This window comes from Patella vulgata, chromosome 8 (assembly GCF_932274485.2).
Source record: "Patella vulgata chromosome 8, xgPatVulg1.2, whole genome shotgun sequence".
Lineage (NCBI taxonomy): Eukaryota > Metazoa > Mollusca > Gastropoda > Patellidae > Patella > Patella vulgata.
This window is the reverse complement of record NC_065886.2, coordinates 22942179-22963972: the sequence shown is the minus strand read 5'-3', so window position 1 is coordinate 22963972 and position 21794 is coordinate 22942179. Positions and strand designations below refer to the sequence as shown.

The window sequence follows — 21794 nt, the reverse complement described above, 5'->3', positions numbered from 1 at the left end:
AGCCGAGACAATGCGGCGCTCACAATTTGGTGTTTCAAATCAATTCTTACCATTCTTGTGATGTAAATCATCCCACCCAGTGTATGTCTCAAACAAAACAAACTTGCTCTAGCATTCCAGCAAATTCAACTAAATAAGGTTAAAAAAGCTACTATTTGTCTACAGTCTGTTACCCTATACGGGCAATAACGCTGTAAATATCTCCGACAAACGTAAATATTAAAAATACAGTATATCTTAATTGTGTAACATAACATCCCTGCACGTTTCATCAGATTCCGCGTAAAACTTGTGTCCAACCTAGTCACAAGGGGCACAACTCTGACAATAATCATCAAATATTGTAAATATAAAACGGTCACATCTTCTACCCATACCTTACAGTTCTCTCTGTCGACTTCTTGATATACCAGGTCAGGTATAAAATCTGTCGATGTCAAAAATTAGTGTTGGAATTTGTGACTGGGAGTTTGCAAAGTAACTAACATTCCAGGATCATGATATGAGGCCAGGAAGATCTACAAGGTTGATAATTTTCAATTGAATGTTGTTTTTAAAGGTTTTATCACAGACAATTACCACACGTAACCCTGTTCTGATCAAATCCTAACTTTCACGAAACCTTGTAAGATTTAGTGGAATCGTCGCAGAGTTAACTTTAGCTTTACAGCGTTTATCACCTGAGATTAAAGTGTAACAAGTTTGCCTTAACACACGTAACTTGACTGTACGTGAGAATAGAGGTGTTTTAGTTGAAATACCTTGTATAGATTTAACAAACGTGTTAACGACAGGTAGCTGGTTCAAACTCACCAGTCAATATTGACATCATACAATGCCCTTATTTGGCACCTGGCTTTAATTCAAATCACGTGATCTAACCACGGAGATTCTCGTATCGATGTTATCATTGTCAAGACTGTAAATGATGAAGAGGAGACATTAAGGAGAAGGAACTATGGAATAAACTAAATTAATGAGTTAATTATTGTACAGTGGAAAAAAAGACAACGTGACAATTATTGGATACATTTTATTTACATCCCTTGTGAATGGTAGGTGATTTTATCTTAATTAATAATTAACAATATTCATTGTTTCAATGGGATTTAGTAATTGAACTGGAATATACAGGTCACAGTTCTGTGGAATACAATTACTTCTTATTACTGATCGACTGTTCGAATAAGCTTCTCTAGTCATTGTCAAGCAATTATAAAATATGAAAATATAACAAGATAATATATACATGTACACAACAATAATTGGTTAATGCTGACCAACCAGAGATACCCTTCTAATTACATTAAAGGGAACCTAACTTAATTATCATTAAACTTTTATAATCCTTAATTAATTAAGGTTCTCTTTAATTTAATAACAATATTCAGTCTAATCATTGGTCAAGTGCGAGGACCGTTTTCAGCTGTTATGTTCCAGGATGGGAAATGTGGAGTGTCCTGGTGTAGTCGAACGGTAAGGGACGTAGAGTTTCGACTAAAATGGTCCAGGTTCGAATCCCCTCGGAATTTTTCAAGATAAAAATGTTCAATCTGATCTGTGTTGCCGCGGTAGACAAACGACATGGGCACGGTCTTTCGTCAAGAATGGAAGGGTTTGAATCCCGTGGTGGGTCGAGAAGAACCTCGAGAGTTTTTAAGCCCGGTTCTCATTGGTAGCGCCTGCGGTGCTGACAAGTAAATTATTTGGTGAATGATTAGCTATACAATGCATTAATAATGTTTACCATTTTGAGTGCACGTAAATAACCCGCTTGACAGGTGGAATTCGACGAAGAATAGACGAACACATTACTATCCAATTTCATTTCATTCATTCTTGAATATCACAAGCGAAATGGTTAAAAAGAACAACGAAAAGCTTTGAGAAGTGTTATCGGGCATTTCAGAAAGGATGAGTATACAATGGCTTGTGCATGACACCCATACTTTTTTATAGCTAGGGCAATGGTTTACACCTAGGTACTAGAAACCGAAACTACTGGGTGGAAGACAGCTCCTGGAATAAAGCACAAAGTCACGTGGCGAACTATCATGTAAAAGAAATAAAATGGAATGAAAGGGGTTTATCGGCACCAACCTATTTGATGAAGACGGGCATGCATGATGCAGTATGCTCTGGTGGAAATTTTGCCTTGACACCGGTGCTACGATCTACTTTTATTTGAATTCAAGCTGTCACGGGGTGCTATTCCTTGACCGACCCTCTGCTCTGCACCACTGGCAAGGGGAATCGAGCTGGAAAATCCAGAAAAACTATCTCAGCCAACACCGGGATCGAACCTGGGACCTCAGAGTCATCGTTGCTCTAAATGAAAACGAGTAAGCGATAATGTTGCCATGCAACGTAAGCGAATCGTGTGACACTGAACAGTAAGGACAGAAACCGTGGTCAACGATCTATATTTAATCAGTTATTTAATTTATTGTGGGGTTATTATTAGAGTAGGTAGAAATAGTATATTCAGATAATAAGTTGCGTGGGTCGAATAGATGGTCGAATTATATTCGAATCGTTTTATATTTATAACAGTTCAAATGGAGTTTATAATATTTTAGTACCCCTCTAATAAATGTCTTCCCAAAAAGAATTTATTTCACCACAAAATTTGTCCACAGCATGAGCCGCATGATACAAATATCACACTAGAAAGTGATATCCGATGTTTCGAAAATTGGTAAACTTTGTATACTGCATTGCCGTGTATATATCGGTTTTAATATTATGTTATATTAATCGCTTTCCCCGACAACCAGACATGTATTATGTATATATATGTCTACAATATTGTGTATCGGCAAATGGATTAGAGGGCTTTAACGGGCATACACGATCTTCATGGACACTTTCCATCTCCTTGGCCGAGAAAGAGGATGTCAAATATTGTAAAAAGTTTTCAACTCGTGATATATTTCGAAATACGCAAATATTTTCATAATTATTGTAGATTTAAAAACCTATTAATAACGACATCGAATTCGAGATCTTGCTTAAGTTTTCCTGATCAATTAAGACATGATATATATAATTACTGGTTTATTTAGACATTGATCTATATACATGTATGTAAATACTGGAAGGTGAATATTAAATATTTACCATAACCACTCCGTGTTCATGTACTGTTTGATCTATATTTTTTAGTACAGTTCAACTACGATCTCTGTTTAACAATGATGATACAATTTACATCAAGTTTGATCAAGATACTATATGCAAAAGAATTTGACGATTTTAACCTTACAGTTGATCAAATAATGCAAATTATTTACAAATATAAACATTTATATTAACTAGCTTTCATATAATCTGATGTTAACCGGACAAAATAAATACCTGAAAATCATGATGAGACAAAAATACCTAACGATTATGATCAGAGAATCTTCCTACAGATTATGGTTGGACAAAACTCCCAAAAGACAAAACCATCTTCAGATCATTGTCAGATATAACCACCTACAGATCATTGTCAGACAAAAACCACCTACTGATCTTTGTCAGACAAAACCACTTACAGATCTTTGTCAGACAAAAAGTGTGGAAGGTGCACATTTGACCAATGATTCCACAACCGTTCAGCTAAATAGTATAAAAAAAATATGAATTTAAATTTTGCATTTTATTGGAATTACAAAATCAGTATTTCTTCAACAATAAGGTGTTATAATATCTTAAAAATAATATGACATTTTGTAATATAACGCTATTAGAAATATCAGAACGATTTAACAAGAACTAAAGGAGAACAGTTAGATAGTTGTTATATAATACATCAAGGAACAAATCGTGCCAAATCTCAGGATTAGTCCTGTAAAACACAATTTACGTAAAGCCTCTCAGATTAAATTTTTTTAAAACGAATCTGTTGTTTTAAGCTTTATTCTAGTTTCATTCAGGGCGATTTCTAACAGGTGCAACAATGTGATGTAAAAGAATTGCATATTTTATTTTTAATTCAAGGGTGGATAAGGATATCCATGTAGTCTTCAATACCACGTTAACAAAAATTACCACTCAACGAAACGCCATAAAATCCAAACCTGACATCAACTTCAACATAAAGTTAGGAAAGTCTCTTTTTTTTCTCTCAAGAATTTTACAGAAATAAAGGAAGGACAAATAACAAATAAGTCTACTTTGTTTAGAAAATACCTCACCGAATTCGTACAAAGAAATATTTTTGTATTTTACTGAAAGGTCGATAAAACAAAAATTCTGATCATGAATGGGAGTCAAGTGTTTAACAGGTTTGTTTTCTTCGAGAACAAACCCGAGGGGATTTTTTTATATTAGTTTTATACAGCCAATATCGAAGTCTTGTTGCGAAATTCTTGAGCAAATCACATCAATTTCTTTTATCGTACATGTAATTTAAAATTTAGCAGTAGAGGAGAGATATTGGTTAAGCCAGAAGAACAACTTTGGAAGTTTTGCGGGGAACTAGGGCCCTAGAGAAACCCGCGTGGATGGGCAGGCGACCCCACCCTTATCCCCGACTGGGGATATGAATAAATTGTAGCTATCCCCAGAGCAAAGATTACCACGCCGCCTTGACAACACCGTGACTGTCGATATTTATCTGACAACAAACGTCTAGCAGGTATCCTCCTCCCTACGGAGTGGAATTGAGAATGAAGATATAAATCTAATTTGTCCATCCGCACAGCAAGATTACAACACCCTCTTGACAACGACTTGACTCGGCATCTTTAACCGACAACCAAAGTGCCACCAGGTTTGTGAAAATATTTCTAAGTTCATTGATAACTACAGTTTTATTTACAGGCATATTCATCTCTGGGAGTCGGGCTGACTCAGTGAGTAAGACGCTAGCTCATTAACGTGGAGGTTTTGGGTTCATTCTCAGTGTTCCTCGGAATTTTCCGGCGTGGTTTCCCCTTGCCAGTGGTGCAGGACGGGTGTTGTGACACGGACAGCTGTCTAGTCGTTTGGATTAGACGATTAGACGAAAAACCGTGGTCCCGTGTACACATTGACGTACATGTAAAAGACGACCTGATAGTTTGAATTCGTTATAAGAGTAAGCCGTAGCACCGCTGTCCATCAAAATTCCCTTCATAGCACACTGTGTAGCGTATGTCCGTCTTTATTAGTCCAGTCGGAGCAGAACAGTAGGCCGTTAAGCCCCATTTCATTTCTTTTCATATTCATCTGACGGAATGTTTCAACTAAAGAAACGTGATATTATTTTGATTAGAAAACACCAACTTCATATGATATAAATTTTATATCTTTAGATTGTCGGATAAAATAGGTTCACTATAGATTGACGTCGGGGAAAGGTTAATTATATGACGGGAGTTGTGCACGATGCTGGTAATTTTACTTATTCTAGAAGATATGATACCACTTCTAATTCAGTGTCTGAAAACATTGTGGTTACAACAGCTTCACCTTGTCCGCAATCCTATGCAGAATAATATATTGTCCTGTGGGGATGTATTTTTGATTTAGCTAGTATTGACTCTGTACAATCTTTAGAAAGCTAAATAATGAACATAGATGTAACGATCAAAGATTGTAGTTTAGTCTTAATATGTGTTCCAATGATAAACAATAGGACGCTTAGATAAAGTCACAGCTTAAAAACCTTTAAATCACAGAGATTGGGAACATTTCGTGACGGTATTCAATTGGTCTGTTTCAACAGGCTTCCCACAAGTCAGTCAACAGGAACTTTAACTTGAAATCGACACACAGCTGTACTTTTAGTCCTGTGACAGTTTTAGAATCAATCACTAGTGTGTGCTTCTCGTGTTCTAAACTTGGTAGAAATAACCGCCTTTTCCAAAGCCAAAACAGATGGTTCACACGCATCTGAAAATAGCTCTTATCACAAACAAAAATGAAAAAAAATAGTAAATCTATGAAAATAAAATCCTTCCTCCTCATTTAATCTCACCGTGCACACAAGAAGGTCATGGATTTGTTCTGTATTCTGGAAGTACATGTGAACCAGATACGTCACGTCAGGAAATGAAATGAAATGAAATGAAAAGGGGTTTAACGTCCTCTGTTCTGCTCCAACTAGGCTAATGAAGTCGGACATACACCATACAGTGTGTCATGAGGGAACTCTTGCCCGGACAGCGGCGCTATGGCCTACTCTTATATCGAGTTCCAACTACCAAGGGATATTTTAAGTGCACGCCAATGTTCACACAGACTCCCGGTTTTACGTCCCATCCGAAGGACTAGACAGCTGTCGTTGTCAGACCTTCCGTCCTGCACTATTGACCACGCCGGAAAATCCGATGAACTTTCTCGGCTAACACCGGGAGAGAGCCATCGTGGCTCCCGATACGTGAGGAGGGTGACTAGGCGAGGAACATTTTATTAGGGGAAATCCGCGACCCCGCGTATTTTAAGTTTCTGTATAAATCTATTGTCGTTATCTTGTCCTGACGATCAATATACTCCAGTATCATATTCCCTCATATTGGCAGGACGGAAGGCCCGACAATGACAGCTGCTTAGTTGTTCGGATGGGACGGAAAATTGATGCCCCGTGTACAAATCGGCGTGTACGTAAAAGATCACTTAACAGTTGGAATTCGATATAAGAGGGTCGTAGCCCCGTTGTCCGGGCAAAATTTCCCTCATAGCACACTGCACGGCGTATAATACCCGTCTTCATTATGCCAGTCGGAGCAGAACAGTAGGACGTTAAACCACATTTCATATTGTATGGTTAACACATTCTTTACATTAAATCACCAAATTTCTTTCTTTAGTTCTGCTTACTTGTTTTTATTATTGTCATATTTTCATGTTTTTATTTTATTTTATTAAATATTGAACAATACAAACAACAGCTAGAATTTTAGGCCATGCATGTGAAATATGCCGTCTATCATAAATATGGTTATCAGTACAAACATACAATATTAAATATCGTTAGCACGTAAATACATAAAATAGGTTGTGTATCGGAAAGGTCGTACACTATCCCTAGGCAGTTGGAATTCGAAGATCAGAAGGTAAAATTAAACTTCTTCATCTGTAGTAATATCGGACTTCGTTGTTGTGTTTCCTTTGTGGTCGTAAGTAAAACTACAGGTTAGTTGGTTTCTATAACTTTAGTGTTAAACTGATTGGCTTCGACGGTCCCTCGTTCTCAATAAAGCACGGATGATAGCTGTTCGGGATATCTCGATGAGCTCTGATCAATTTCGCTCAACACCCTCTTTTATAACCCCCTTATTTCTGCACGTAATAGACTCACATTGGCGTTAATTTCTGTCCCAAATATGGAATAAACATCCTCATTCTCCCAAGAACAGGGGGAAAACAGTACCTTAATTGGTCTACCAAACACATGTCATAAACAGATGATGGAATTTGATGGATATTTTGACAATGGTAAGGATTTTACCAAAATATCACTGTTTTTTTTTATATGGGATTGACTCTATAGAAAATTTTAACCAATAATTAGTTAAAGTATTACATATTTCGCATAAAAAATTAACACCACCATGCTACGTTCTATGGAAGAAAGTTGTTGCATTTTAATCAGAGGTACGTTTTTAATAATAATTCTCTTTAATACCAGAGAATAATTAGAGAAACCTAGCCCCCATAAAAACTTGAACATGTTCATCTCCAAGAGAACTGGATTTAAAAACTCGATTTAAAACACTTCTTATTTGAAAGATAACTAGGAATTTCTCATCTTTTGTTTGGTTTGGGTTGGAAGATTCAAACTGTGAAACTGCTTGACTAATTGTCTCTTGTATATAGTATTTGCCATATGTTACTTGGGTTTGCGAATTTGATTGTTTTTTGTACTTCTGTCCTTTTGAATTCCGTGGGGTTTTTTTTTAAAACGTATTGGTGTTGGAAATGAAATGAAATGGGGTTTAACGTCCTACTGTTCTGCTCCTAAACTGGGCTAATGAAGACGGGCATACGCCATACAGTGTGCTATGAGGGAAATTTTGCCCGGGCAGCGGCACTATCGCCTATTCTTAATCTTTTACGTGCATTCCAATGTATACACGGGACCTCGGTTTTTCGTCTCATCCGAATGACTAGACAGCTGTCCTTGTCAGGCCCTCCGTCCCGCATCACTGACAAGGGGGAACCACGCCGGAAAATCTGGATTAACTTTCTCAGCCAATGCAGGGATCGAACACCCGACCTCCAGGCTAGCGAGCCAGCGTCTTACCCACTTAGCTACGTGATCCCCCTATTGGTGTTGGACATGAGAAATGAAATGAAATGAAATGCGGTTTAACGTTCTACTATTCTGCACAAACCGGACTAATGACGACGAATCTACGCCACGCAGTGTACTCCCGGGAAAAGTTTATCAGTTGATCTCTAAAATGCTGTCAATTGTATTCACGGGACCTCAGATTTCGTCCCATCTGCAGAATTTCTTTTCTTGGGTGAATGTTTTTCTCATTTATCATTTCGAGTGTTGAGTTTGTATGCTAGTTTAGATTATCAGTTGTGGATATATAATACATTATCCGATAACAGAGCAGGGCATAACTATTAACATTCTACTGCAGGTGTTGTTAACTTTTCCCATGATGTTATTGTTGGCTCCTTAATATTTTCTATGTCGTTATACACAACTGAAATTTTAGAATATTATAAAATGATAAGGGATTATATTTGTTTTATTTGTTTTAGGAAATGTGCAGAACGAGGCTTGTTGATACGTTTTTGTTTGTGATCAGAAAACAATATTTTACTCTATAAGATTTAGTTAATGTAGAAGCTACGTGTGTAATATCTAACACTTCAATGTTTGATATGAATCTGAAATATGAATCGACAATCACCGTTCGGCGACGCCATCGACTCCATCTTGGAATTTTGACCTTATATCAAAATTTTAAGACCGTCAAACGATGCGCTTTCTTCAAGGAACATAGCAAGTTTCATGGTGGAGTCTTAGGCATATGTTGAAGGGCGTCGCCAGAAGAATAAGAATACGAAGACCATTACTAAATGTATGGAACCATTTATAAAAATAAATGTGCTCAGAATGCAAACTCCATTTAACTAATTCAACAAAATGAAATGAGATTTAACGCCTTACTTTTCATAACCAATCCCCCTAGTACAGTGTGTTTTTGGGACACTTTTGCCTTGACACTTGTTCGATCCCTGCATTGGCCGACAACGTGCATCGGGATTTTCCGACGATGTCCCGTGTATACATGGGCGTACATGTTAAAGATCCCTTGGCAGTTGGAATTCGATATAAGAGTAGGCCATAATGCCGCTTGCCGGAGAAAATTTCCCTTATAGCACACTGTATGGCGCATGCCCGTCTTCATTAGCCCAGTCGGAGCAGACAAGAGGAACGTTAAACCCCATTTCATTACCTTGACAGTTGTTGTACGACCTACTCTTATTTCAATTTCCCACTATCTGGGAATATTTAACATGTTTTCAATAGTATATACCGGACCTCAGGTTTAGTACCACTCGAAAGTCCAGACCGTTTCCCTTGCCAGGCCCCGCGTCTGGAAATGAAGATGGACAGTTGGCTAATAAATGCAACACCTGGACCGAAACATTGGTTCCCTAACCAAGAGCAATTCGATTTATCCGTGAGATATACAGAAGAAATCCAGGTAGTGATACCTGTTGTTTTGAAACCTACAAAAAATTCAACACCAATACATATCATTATGTTAAATAATAAAATGAAATCCAGGGAATAGATTTTCATCATTGACAGTTATAAACATGCGTGGTATGGTTACCAACGAATCTAAGATTATGGGATCCATCCTCAAGTTATCTTATCATTGGTATGCTCAGAAAACCACTACCTAACTTCCTAGGAGGTCATAATGCTAACAATGGCTGAGAAAACTAATAGTTTGGATCTCATTCATATTATGTTTATTTTCTGCTATTTATTTTCCATCATTTAGAAGACAGCAGTGTGTGTATTTTATACCTATGTAAACGATATGTTTGTTTGAAATAGGAACCGTTATGTTGTAAACATCAACAAAATATTAATAATAATCCTGTTTTGCCTTCATCTTTGTGTTGACTCTGAACACTTATTGAAGTTAATCGAAAATATTTATGTTTTCTTTTAAAGACATGTTTTTTGTTGTTGCTTTTTGTAAAGGTAATCCAAGTTTTTAAAATAATCCTATTCGTTTTTATTATATGAAAGATAATCCAAGTTAAAAGTATTTATTATCCCGAAACTGGCAACCACGGAAACGAAGATTGAATCTCGGATTATTTTAGAAGAAAAAATAACATTGGGGCTATAGACAGTCTGTTGAAGACACGATCGTTGTTAACCAAGCGACTAATTGGAAGAATTGAACTAGGAGCCTCTGTTTGGTAAGCCAGCTCTATACTCACCGAGACAAATTTCAAATAAAATGAAATGGGTTTTAACGTCCTACTGTTCTGCACCGACTTTACTAATGAAGATATAAGGGAAAGTTTGCCCGGTTTACTCTTATTTCGAATTGCAACTGTCTGTGTTTTTTTTACGCGGACACCAACTTGTACACGGGAAAATAGGTGGTTCGTCCCATACGGACGATTTGACGCTATCCTTGCCATACCTTCTGTTCTGCACCACTGACAAAGGGAAACCACAGAGGACAATCCCAGAAAACTTTCTCGACCAACACCGGGAGCAATCCCAGACATCTTGATTAGTGAGACAGGGCTTTACTCACTAAACCACCACAGCTCCGCCACATTTTAAAGAAAGAAAATTGTATTGTTACCACAATAGTTATATATTTGTATAGTACGTCATGTATTTTATTATTATAAGGAGTTTCGAATTATCGACAGACATTCTATGAATCTGTTAAGCTGTAATGATCTCTCAGTTTTAGGAGGAGCCATTTTAAAGAAGGACATCGAACACGTTTGGAGACAGAACAAATTTTCCGGTTATATAGGCCTCGTGCCAACATATAATCTGTAGGACCATCGATAATATTATTCTAGAATCTTCCAGTACATATTCTTTTGTGACCATGATCCATAATTCAAACTACAGCAAGAGTGCAAAAGGCTGAAGACACAGACTCAAGAAACTATCCCTTAACACACTAATGTTATTGATCATGTTTCCAGAAATATATTATCCATGCTCGCCACAGGTGTGTGCTTTAGATCATAAGGTCTAACATTGAATAATGTGGTGTGGTTTCGATACCAAGCTTGTACATGTTAAAGAGTAGGGTCTCCTGTACAGCCTTGCTTGATTATAAACATTGATTATAGATTGGAAAGAGAACTTATTTTTATTTATTAAAAATTCAGCAGACCGTTCGTTAGCAGTTGGAATTCGGAGACGAATAGACGGAAACGTAGCTGTCAGGACAACAAAATTCCACACTCGCATTTTACACGTAATTAGAAATGAAATTGATCAACATGCCCGAAATATTGTAATGACAAAACTTTAAACCCTATTCCATTCTCGGGAAACGCACAGAATCTTGTAAACAATCGCCGTGGTTTATTTTTAGTCTTTCAATGGATGTTTATTAAGAATGTATCATAACTACCTGAACAATTTGTTGTAATGTTGTTGACCGTAGAATAAAGTTTGTGTTATATTTAGTAACCAACAACTGTGTGTATGGATTATCCTAATCTTGTCTCAACAATCATCTACTTTAACCGTTGGCTAGTCGACCACCAATTGTTTGATTTGAGAGAAAATTGGCCTGATCATCGTATTGTATATCGCAGTTTTCATAAACCACAATATTTGCTCCCGTATTCTCTTTATTTTCCATATATTATTTTTAATATTTTTAATTTTGTCAACATCGACGTTGTTCTCTGTAGAAAAAAATCCTAAAATGTGGACATTTTTTTCCCATGTATTAACAAACATTTACATGTGATCAGATCAAGACGATGAATCTTGTAATCTGTCTTTATCTTACAATCAATATTAAAGTGTTTTTTGTTTTTTTTCAGCAAAAACACATAATTTTATCGATTTTTTTTTTCATCACAGTTATTGTTTATTTTGTATTTGTTTATTAAAATCTATCGCATAATTCAATATTTGCAACCTTTCACCAAAACATAGTTACCAACATTTAACACGTAAAAAGATGAAAATTATAAGTAGTTAGGTCTCTGGAATTTTTTTAAATTAAAAAAAATTACAAGGACTTCTAACACATACAACATACAATCAAATCTTTTCCCACAAAAATCTGAATATTTGTAGAACAAAATCTATTTTATATATTTCTGTATGATGTTTAGACTACATTTTGATTTTAGAACCAGTTTGAAAATAAAAATGGCGGATACTTTCAATGATCCTATTTAAACAATTGTAGTGTTAATCTATAGATAAACTGTATTTCTTTTTGCTAGAATTAACCATACAGCTTCTTATATTTGAAACTTTTAAACCTTAATTTACTTAATTTACTTTAGACCATCAGTAATGTTATTTTCAAATTCAAGAACTATCTATCAAGTCATAAACCATCATATTTCTTTAAAAATAGCTAAAACTGGTGTCATCTAGAAATGAAGAACCATGCTGAAAATACTAAGAACTCAAACTTTAGATAATGTACCTTATACAAAAAGACCCGCCTAGTTCGTTCAGTGAGTTTTCAGTTTAATGAAATTTTATAAAACAGAGGTGTCTACGGACTTAATCTTTTCTCGATTTTTTTTAAATAACATTTTTAATATAGCGCTATCGGCCTACCTCTTTCTTTGCAAGAAACGATAACAATCAAAACAGTACAGAATTTATCAACCATTCACACCAGCTCGAACAAAGAATAAAATTGTCATTCTTCTTTAATACGTAATCTTTTGAATATCCCCATATCCATATCGATCGAAAAAAAATGAAATGGGGTTTAACTTGGGTCAACTGTGCTGATTAGGGTAATTTAAATAAGTCTGCACTGCCTATTAGAAAAAAAAAAACGGTTTTCTCCTTTTAACATTTAACTTTAAAGAATTTACCACATTACGTCCCCACCCTCTTTACAACTACTGGTAAACCGAGTAGATATTCCGTTCATAAAATCGAAGGTCGAATCTCTTTCTTGTTTACGTGTAAATGAATGTTTATATTGTCTTTGGTACCCAGTCAACAGTCGGCATTCCTTACAACAAAATAACTTTACTTTGCGGCTTTGCGCGTCGATATAGTCAGATTAATCAGGATTGGCCAAACAGTCTGTTGAATAGTGGAACCCGAAAATAGACACAATTCATTTGATCTTTGTGTTCACAGTTTCCACAAAGTCTCCAGTTTTAATTTTAAAAATTTAAAAAAAAAACAAAAACAAAAAACAAAAACAAAAAAAAACCAACAACGAAAAAAAAAACCAACAACGAAACTGTGAAGCGACCAGAGGCCACCACGAGACTAGTTTTTAATATCTCAATGTAATTTAAAAAGATTCTATTTTACAAGGCTACATGCTTTGAAAATGAAACGATATTAAACATGCATTATGCAAGAGCCAAATCTGCCTATTACAGGTCTTTATTTAGGCCTGAAATGTTATATAAACTATTAATTAGGCATTTATTAACAAAACAAGACCATAATCAACTCTCGATGACATCGGATACTCGAGATTTTAACTAGATTAGAACGGTTCGCCATTTAAAAATTTAATTCAAAATTTGGAAACCGATGCTAAGTCTTGAATATACCAATGCTCTGGTTATCACAATGTACACATCTTGTCAAAACTACAAACAGTGATAACTTGGGTCAGAATAAAGTAATTAAAATGAAATTTTCAATATTTTCTTTTTGCATTATCTATTTTCAAACTATTGTAGTAAGAATGGTTAGCTCTTTATCTAAATCTTAACTAAATGTATCTTTAAGATTCCACTGAATTAAGATTAAAGTGTTCATACAAGTGTTTTTATTAGTATTATTCTATATAATACGTAACTATTGCTATTTTGCATATTTACTAACCAATCATACATTTTCCTATTTCATGTTCATTAAAGTACAACGGCTTGTAGGGTACATATCTATTACCGTCTGTGATTTTCCCTTTTACTGGATAATTTGTTTATTATTAATAATCTATCTAATACGAAACTACAGCTGCAGTTTTTCTAAATAATGCGAAAGTACGGCATAAAAGTACGAGTCATGCATTTTCCTATGTACATCGAGGGACAAAAAGTCTTCGTTCTTGTAAATATTACGGCCTGTGATTTTGCCTTTCACTAGATTAGTTTTTTTTTACAAAGTTATTTTTTGTTCTTAAAACCACATCTTACACCCATGTTAGTTTATTTTTTAAAGACCTTATTGATCGGACTGTTGACTTAAAAAAATATTTATCTAATGTCAGGTAATTTGTTATGTACACAACGACATTTCCACTAGCCGTAGCCAGGATGATGGGAATATGAGGTTGAGATAATTTTGTTTGCTCAAACAGCGTTGCGTAGCGGAGCGATGCTAAACTATTTTAAACTAAAGCTTTACAGACCCACGTGTTTTATCTTCAATGAAATCGGTTGAATATTATGTCTTTTATTATCTCCCAAGTTAAAATTGTGATGTTGGGCTCTCTGTGCGTATAAAATTTAAATCATTGGATGAAATACAATTATCGTTGAAGCCAAAGTGAAAGAATTAAAGGTATGGATCCTCCAAGACCGCGGTCTGATATGACTTCAAACGTAGAGAGCATAGACATTGGAAGCGGGTTAGAGTAGGATTTATAGATTTTAATCCATTTTCTTAATCTCAAAGTGGCCTTATGAACTGGGTCCAACACAAACATACAGAATATTTTCTTTCTCTGTAGGCATAAAGAGCGTTTATCATAATACTGAGCAGATAACGAAAAGATTACACAATTTACAAAACAAACTTAACACTGGTATTAGTAGGGTGACAAATATTCCTTGTGTATTTCTAACAACGATTGGAGAAATATTTTCCTGGCTTGAATCTGACATGCTGTTGGCTAAAACAAACAACAACGAACTACTGATTGTTTACAACAAAAATTAACCACCAACCAACACCTTGTTCTTACTCCATTGATCCAAATCTCGCACATTCCCACTTTCTCTCCCACTTCCTGTTATAACGTCATCTTACGAGACGTGAATGTTGGCTAATCGAAAATTGATATTTGTGTTTATTTAACGAAAAAAAGAATTGAAATTGATGAAATTTCTGTGTATACTTCTCAAGATGAAAATTGAAATATTTATTTACTTAAGGCTACAGACAACAAAATGCATCCACAAACGACTTGTTTTATTTCCGATTTTTGGAATGTGTCTAGAATTTGGTGTAGTGGAATTGAAGCAGATATGCTACAATGCATGGTTTTAAACCCAAAAATCAAGAAACGTCGCTAATAAATATTTTGCATTCATTAAATACGTTTCATTGCATTGTTAATCAGAACCTTTTTAAGAGATACGATTCGTGTCAAATTATTTCCCTGTTTTTCAACTGTGCTGACGTATTTTTGTGTTGCTATTGATATTGTTTCGTCGAGCCAACACCAATTTCGAGTATAGGCCTAAGTAAAACTGTAACCCAAGTGTGAGATATTGAGTGAATATGTCACAGTATTCACCCTACCTTGATATTGTTTATTTAAAACAATGTTACATATCCGCCTTATTCATAAGGTGTTTAAAAGGGCGGGCCTATAGATGTCAATTTTAAGACTTTTAGCAAAATATGGCATGGCTAAATGTAACAGTTAAAGGGATCGTCTCGGGTATATTTTAGAGAATATAATTGGTAAAAAGCGACGTCTCGGGTGTATTTACGGGATTATTTTTTTAGCGGGAAATAAAGTAATGCGTTAGAATCTCGGGGAATAGTACATATTTCATGTACTGAATTCGGATTAGATATAGGTTCGTCAAATCGCCATTAGTTTAGCCTTTCTCCATGCTTTTAGATGTTTTCAGACTGGTAATTCAAGGGAGAAAACTCCACTTACTCGTTAAGAGACATGATGTCAAATTTTATGTACAAAAATGAGGTTTAAGGGTCACTCGACACAAACTAGGTCATTTTGGGACTAACATATAGTTCAATTTTATTTCTTTAATTCGCTTGTGCGTATGGGTCTTTAGCAGTGGAATGAAACCGGAGGACCCGAGGAAAACCCACGAAGTTGGACCGGTGACCCTACTTCTTGTCATGTACAAGCGGGTAATCGAAAACACGCCACTTGACTTAATGACAGACCCTATGATGCAACTCGCACGCGTTAACCATTCGATCACCCAATCCCCGGAAATGGGGTAGAAATCTAAAAATGATGACACTTAACCTTTTTTTTATATCCCGCTGTTTGATTAATTTACATTGTATTCAGTCAAACGCCCCACTATACTCAATAAATGGTGGATGCCTTGAACGAATGAGAGTATATGTAACCAGTCTAGAAATGGTAAAAAAACCTAATGAAAAACAAACAACCAAATTTTTTAGAAAAATAAAGCTCGCGCTATGTAGACAATATAAGACCTGTTATGATGATGTATGCATTTGCAAACCATGATTAGGAGTATGGTACATTATTAAGCTCGGTTCATACTATATCCGTATCCATAAACGTATCCGCATCCGTATCCGTACCCGCATCCGTATCCGCGTTTTGCCGTTCACATAGAAAACGCGAAAACGTCCGGCTGTCAAGGCTGAATTGTCTGTCAGAGATAACATATTGTCATTTGCAATCATGGAGTCTGACAGTGACACAGAGGAAGTCTTTCTTTTGTATTTGTGGACCCAAAGACGAAAGAGAAAAAAGAGAGTAGGGGTCTTTGAACTGTTACAAAGAAGGAAGAAATATGGAGAATAACACCACTTGGTGCAAGAATTGTATTTTCATCCGGACAAATTCAGACAATATTTCCGAATGACAGAACAACAGTTTGACTACATCTTGGACCTGATTACAGATGAAATTCGCAAGTTGGAAGGATTGAGTTTCTATTTGGGGAGATGATGTAATAAGGGGAAAGTACTCGCTGATTGGCTAAAGCTCGGCTCACTAGCCGAAATGCCGGACGCACTTTACAAAAAATACGCTCTGGGAGCAATCAATCCGGCTTAACGGACTCAGTTGTTTTTGTGCGCAATACGTGCCGGATTCTATTTCAACCCTTTCTCCAAAAAAGACTAAAGTATACCAGTACGTATTCATGCACGTATTTACAGATACGGATACGGATGTAGTATGAACCGAGCTTTATTGTACTGTGTGGCGTGTCTCTCGATTACCCAGCCGTTCTCGGAAATCTAAAGAAAAATATAAGCTCTTAAAATAAAAATGTAGAATATCGAAATGAATGGAGTATAAGGTGCTACTTTTCTACAACAACCGGGATAATGAATACATCGTAAATGAATCCGCACGGGGGAGCCGTTGTGGCCCCGAGTTCGATCCGGGATTTCCTGGGTGGTTTCCCCTAACCAGTGATGCGGAACGGAGGGGCTGGCAAGGGCAGAGTATACTCAAACTGATGGGTGCATAAAACCGATGTACCCTCTACAAGTTGCCGTCCACGTAATATAACCCTTGACAGTTTAAATTCATTTGATGTCCGGGAAAAATTTCCCTCACAGCGTGGTGCTCGCTGGGTGTAGAAAAGTAGGACGTTAAACACAATTTCATTCATTCATTCATATTGGAATGCTGCACCCCCGCGCCCGCCCTGCACCAATGACGGGGTGAAACAAAACAATTTGCGTATTGGAAGGTATTAACGGGTCTTCCAGGAGGAATTACCAAATCTTCCAGAAAGCATCACCGGGTCTTTCAGAAAATATCCCCGGATCCTTCAGAAAGAATTACCAGATCTTGCAAAAAAAACCCCCAACTATCATGGCCTAGATAAATCGCTCAAGGTACACGGTATATATGGTGGGTCACCAGGTACGATAAGTTATACTAATATGAACTGTGGTTTAATCGATTTTAAATGACTTTACTTACAAATCTTTCATCTTGTAGTTGTTTCATCATGTGTGACGGATTGTCAGCACCTACCTTTACAATAATTACTACCCAACGTTTTGTCCATCTGAAATTATCAAACTAACAATTTGTTTGGGGTAAGGAGAATCGCTCGATTACCATCTCGAGTGGCCAAACTCGCCATTTACAAATCCAATGCGATTCGATTCGCTTCAAAGATCTTTTCTATTACCGAACATTAAATAAGTTGTCGGCTTTGAGGATTGATACACAAACTATAATTTATTTTTCGTCGATGATTTATGAAGTGGTAAGCTGGCTATGAATGACAGGCGACAACTGAAGCGAATCTGGGTCGCATACAATGAATGACAAGTTTATGAGAAAAAAAAGTCTAGGTATAATTTTTTTATCATCTTCAAACGAATCTTGTAAATTGGAGATTTGCTTAGATGGAATTTTTCTATACAGCTTAACTGATTTTCATACAGTCGAAAATATCAGCCAAATTGACCGATAGCACCCGTTTATATTTTCTTTCTTAACTGGCTGTCAATTCTCTGTGGTGTTCTATTTTTAAGCCCATCAAACTGTATCTGGATACCGATTAAATGCAAAAGCAATGTAAAAGACAGTATATTGTAGAAAAATTACTACGCTGCAGGCAGTGGCGGCGCCAGCCGCCGGTGGATGGAGGGGCAAAGCTGGGAGCAAAGTCCAAGGTTAAGTGGGCAAAGGCACGAGCTTCAACAGGCTGCCGGAAATGCAGCCTGGCAGTATTTCAGTCACCGGTCGTTGAGATAAAGTGTCAAACGACCGAACCTCGACGAAGCCCACTCACGAGCGCCAAAGTAGGAAATCCTTACGGAGGTTATGGGGGACCTCCCCCAAGAAAATTTTGAAAAATAGACTGTCGGAAATGCTGTCTGACAGTATTTAGGTACCGATTGTCGAGATAAATAGAGCTGATCAGATACCGTCTGTCGCCTGATCACTAGTCTATCCGACCCCAGAGAGGAAAGTGTCAAATGAACGGACTTGCGAACCTCAGCGAAGCCCCCGAAAATTTGAAAAGTAGACTGCCGGAAATGCAGTCTGGCAGTATTTCAGGCACTGATCGTCGAGATAAATAGAGCTTACCAGATACCGCCTGTCGCCAAGTCACTAGTTTATCCGACCAGAGAGGAAAGTGTCAAACGGACGGAGTGAGTGAATCAAAGTGAATTTCAGAAATAGAGCTGACCAGCTTATCCGAATAGAGAGGGAAATGTCAAACGAACTCAGTGAGTGTATCAAGTGAACGCATATTCTCGCCGCTTTGAACCTATATACCCAAAAACTTTGAGGATCGTAAAAAGCACTTCTCAGGTGGTCACGTGTTATTGTTTATAGTAGGTTAACAGCAGGATGGGCGTGGTAAGAAATCACTCAGACTCAACAACATGCAAGTCTATGACTGAGTGGGGACGTGGGATTTAATCACTGTAGAAAGTATTGATTACCGAAACGTATCACAAATATTTTTTTTTTATTTTCCAAAATTATTGGGGGGGGGGGGCAAACAGAGAGCAGACCAGATTTATGAGGGGGCAAATGCGCCCCCCCCCCCTCTCTTGACGCCGCCACTGGCTGCAGGAAAACTTCCAGGGAGAGGTGGGAGTGGGGAGTGGTATAACGTTAGCGCTTCAGATCATAAACTCTGCCAATGAGTGAGATGGTGTGGTATCTTGTTCAAACGTGCACCTGACAAAGGAGTAACCTTGAGCATTTTCACCCTTTCTCTCTGTGTATAGGAATTTGTTTACTTTATATGAAAAGGAAATTGAACTGTCTTTTAATTCCTTCCTTCCGTTTGATGTAAAAAAAATCAAATGATTGCCGATTAGCTAAAGTTATCGTCAATTAGGATATGTTTGCTCTCTGTGTGCAAAATCGAATCGCTGACAACTTCTATTCCAAAATGCTTCGATCTACTTAGATCTGGCCTTTCTCAAACAAACCAAATCAATATGGCCTTTTAGATACTGTGTTCTAAAAGGTCAACTGCAAAATAGTTTCAGTTTTTGTTTAATTTGTGCATTTTGTAGATTCACGTGGAGGTATTTTGTATGCGTTTGTTTTTCTTTTACTGCACTCGGTGCTAATTATTGGCTGCAAAACAAATCATTGATTTTCAATTGGCAGCCAAATATGCTATTTAAAAATCGTTTGTAACTTCATTCTGTGTATTAGAATATGGAAAAGGATCAGATGGTGGTGGGCAGAAAGCAAAAGTTAGAAAATTGATCTGGATGCTATGTTGACCCAAAATTTTATTTCATTCATAGTTCTTTATGACCATGTACTTGATGAAAGTGTATATTTCCTGTCGTTTTAACACTACTCTAGCCGCTAGTTTAAATATGGACAACAAGTTATATTGACCTATAGAACGGAAGTTGATAAAATCAATAAAGATAATAAATATATGATAGTTCCGTCAACAGAAGTAAAGGTGTTACTAAAATTTCTAAGTACATCAATTTATAAGCTTTGGCTAGGTAAACTCGTCCTAATATTGCACCCAGTTAAATAAATGGATTCTAAGCGGACTAGAGCATGATTTATCTTTAACCTTTTAGATATGATTATTTATGACTTGTATGATTCTCTTAAATAGATTTACTTGTATATTTTAAAGATTAACCCGTATGACTTCTTAAAGATTTACTTTCTTTCTTTTAAAGATGTTCCTGGATGTTTGTAAAGATAACTTCCATGATTCTTTTTTCTTTTTTTTTTAAAAACACACTTGCTTGCATGTTTTTAAAGATTTATTGCATGACCTTTTTAAAACAGTTATTTGCATGACTTTTTTAAAGAATAGTTATTTGCATGACTTTTTTTTTAAAGAGTTACATGTGTTAAAGATTTATTTGTATGTTTAAAGTTTGCTAGCATGATTTATTTGATTTATTTTAACAAAAAAGAGATTTAATGGCATAATTTACATGAAAGATTAAATATTTTTTTATTAGCTTATAACATGTGCATACTGAGTCTAAACACGTCAGTCTACAACATTTATCAAAATAAAATAAGCATTTGTCTGATTTATCGTATAATCCAGCAAAACAATACAAATATTCCCATCCACGACAATCCCCTAGTAAACAAACTGATTGTCAATGTCCTGTACATGGTCAAGTACCGTAAGTTTATTGTTAGTAAACAGTAGTACATGGTAAAATATACAAGTAGATATTACTCGCTTGATTAAACTAACTACCCACTTACCAAATTTACCAAATAACTTTCTAATAAAGTAGAGACATTAAATATTATTCTCATACGTTGATGGATATTGCTTTAACTTTCTAAAGGTCAACAACCTTTCGATCAAATTGATTTGGAGGCCAGACTTTATGTTAGACCTCAATTTCTATATTGATATAGTCGTGTGAACTTCCCAAATCAACGAAAGCTGGTATTGGGTGTTTTGTAAGCACATTCACTGGCTCGTATATGATAATCGTTAATGTTGCATGGTAAAGCTGTATAGATAACGATTGTAGAAGTATTTTGGTGGCTATTGTCTCGATATTACTTTCTTCGTGCGCTTTCGCGTCTGAAATCCAAATTCGAACTATCGCCCAAACTAGCAATAATTAGTTACCCGTGTCTTAATCTAGTCAGAGTATACTTTTACTTTCTAGAACACCTGATGTCACTTCACGTTCATTTAGTAAGTAAATTATTGCTAATATTAAGTGCAGCGCACCTAAGCAGACCTACAAACATGGCACCTATTAATTTAAA

The 21794-nt window shown here is 36.3% G+C and overlaps 1 protein-coding gene across 2 annotated transcripts in view; it reads left to right on the top strand.

Moving 5' to 3' along the window:
* Positions 1-879: 879 nt before the first annotated feature.
* Positions 880-21794, top strand: part of LOC126830666 (dentin sialophosphoprotein) — a 104261-nt gene continuing 83346 nt past the window's right edge. The window contains exon 1 of one of the 2 annotated variants that reach the window (XM_050561084.2): positions 880-1055. The gene's annotated coding sequence lies outside the window, so the exon portion shown is untranslated. The remainder of the gene's footprint in view (positions 1056-21794) is intronic. The other variant, XM_050561085.2, reaches the window with a different exon arrangement.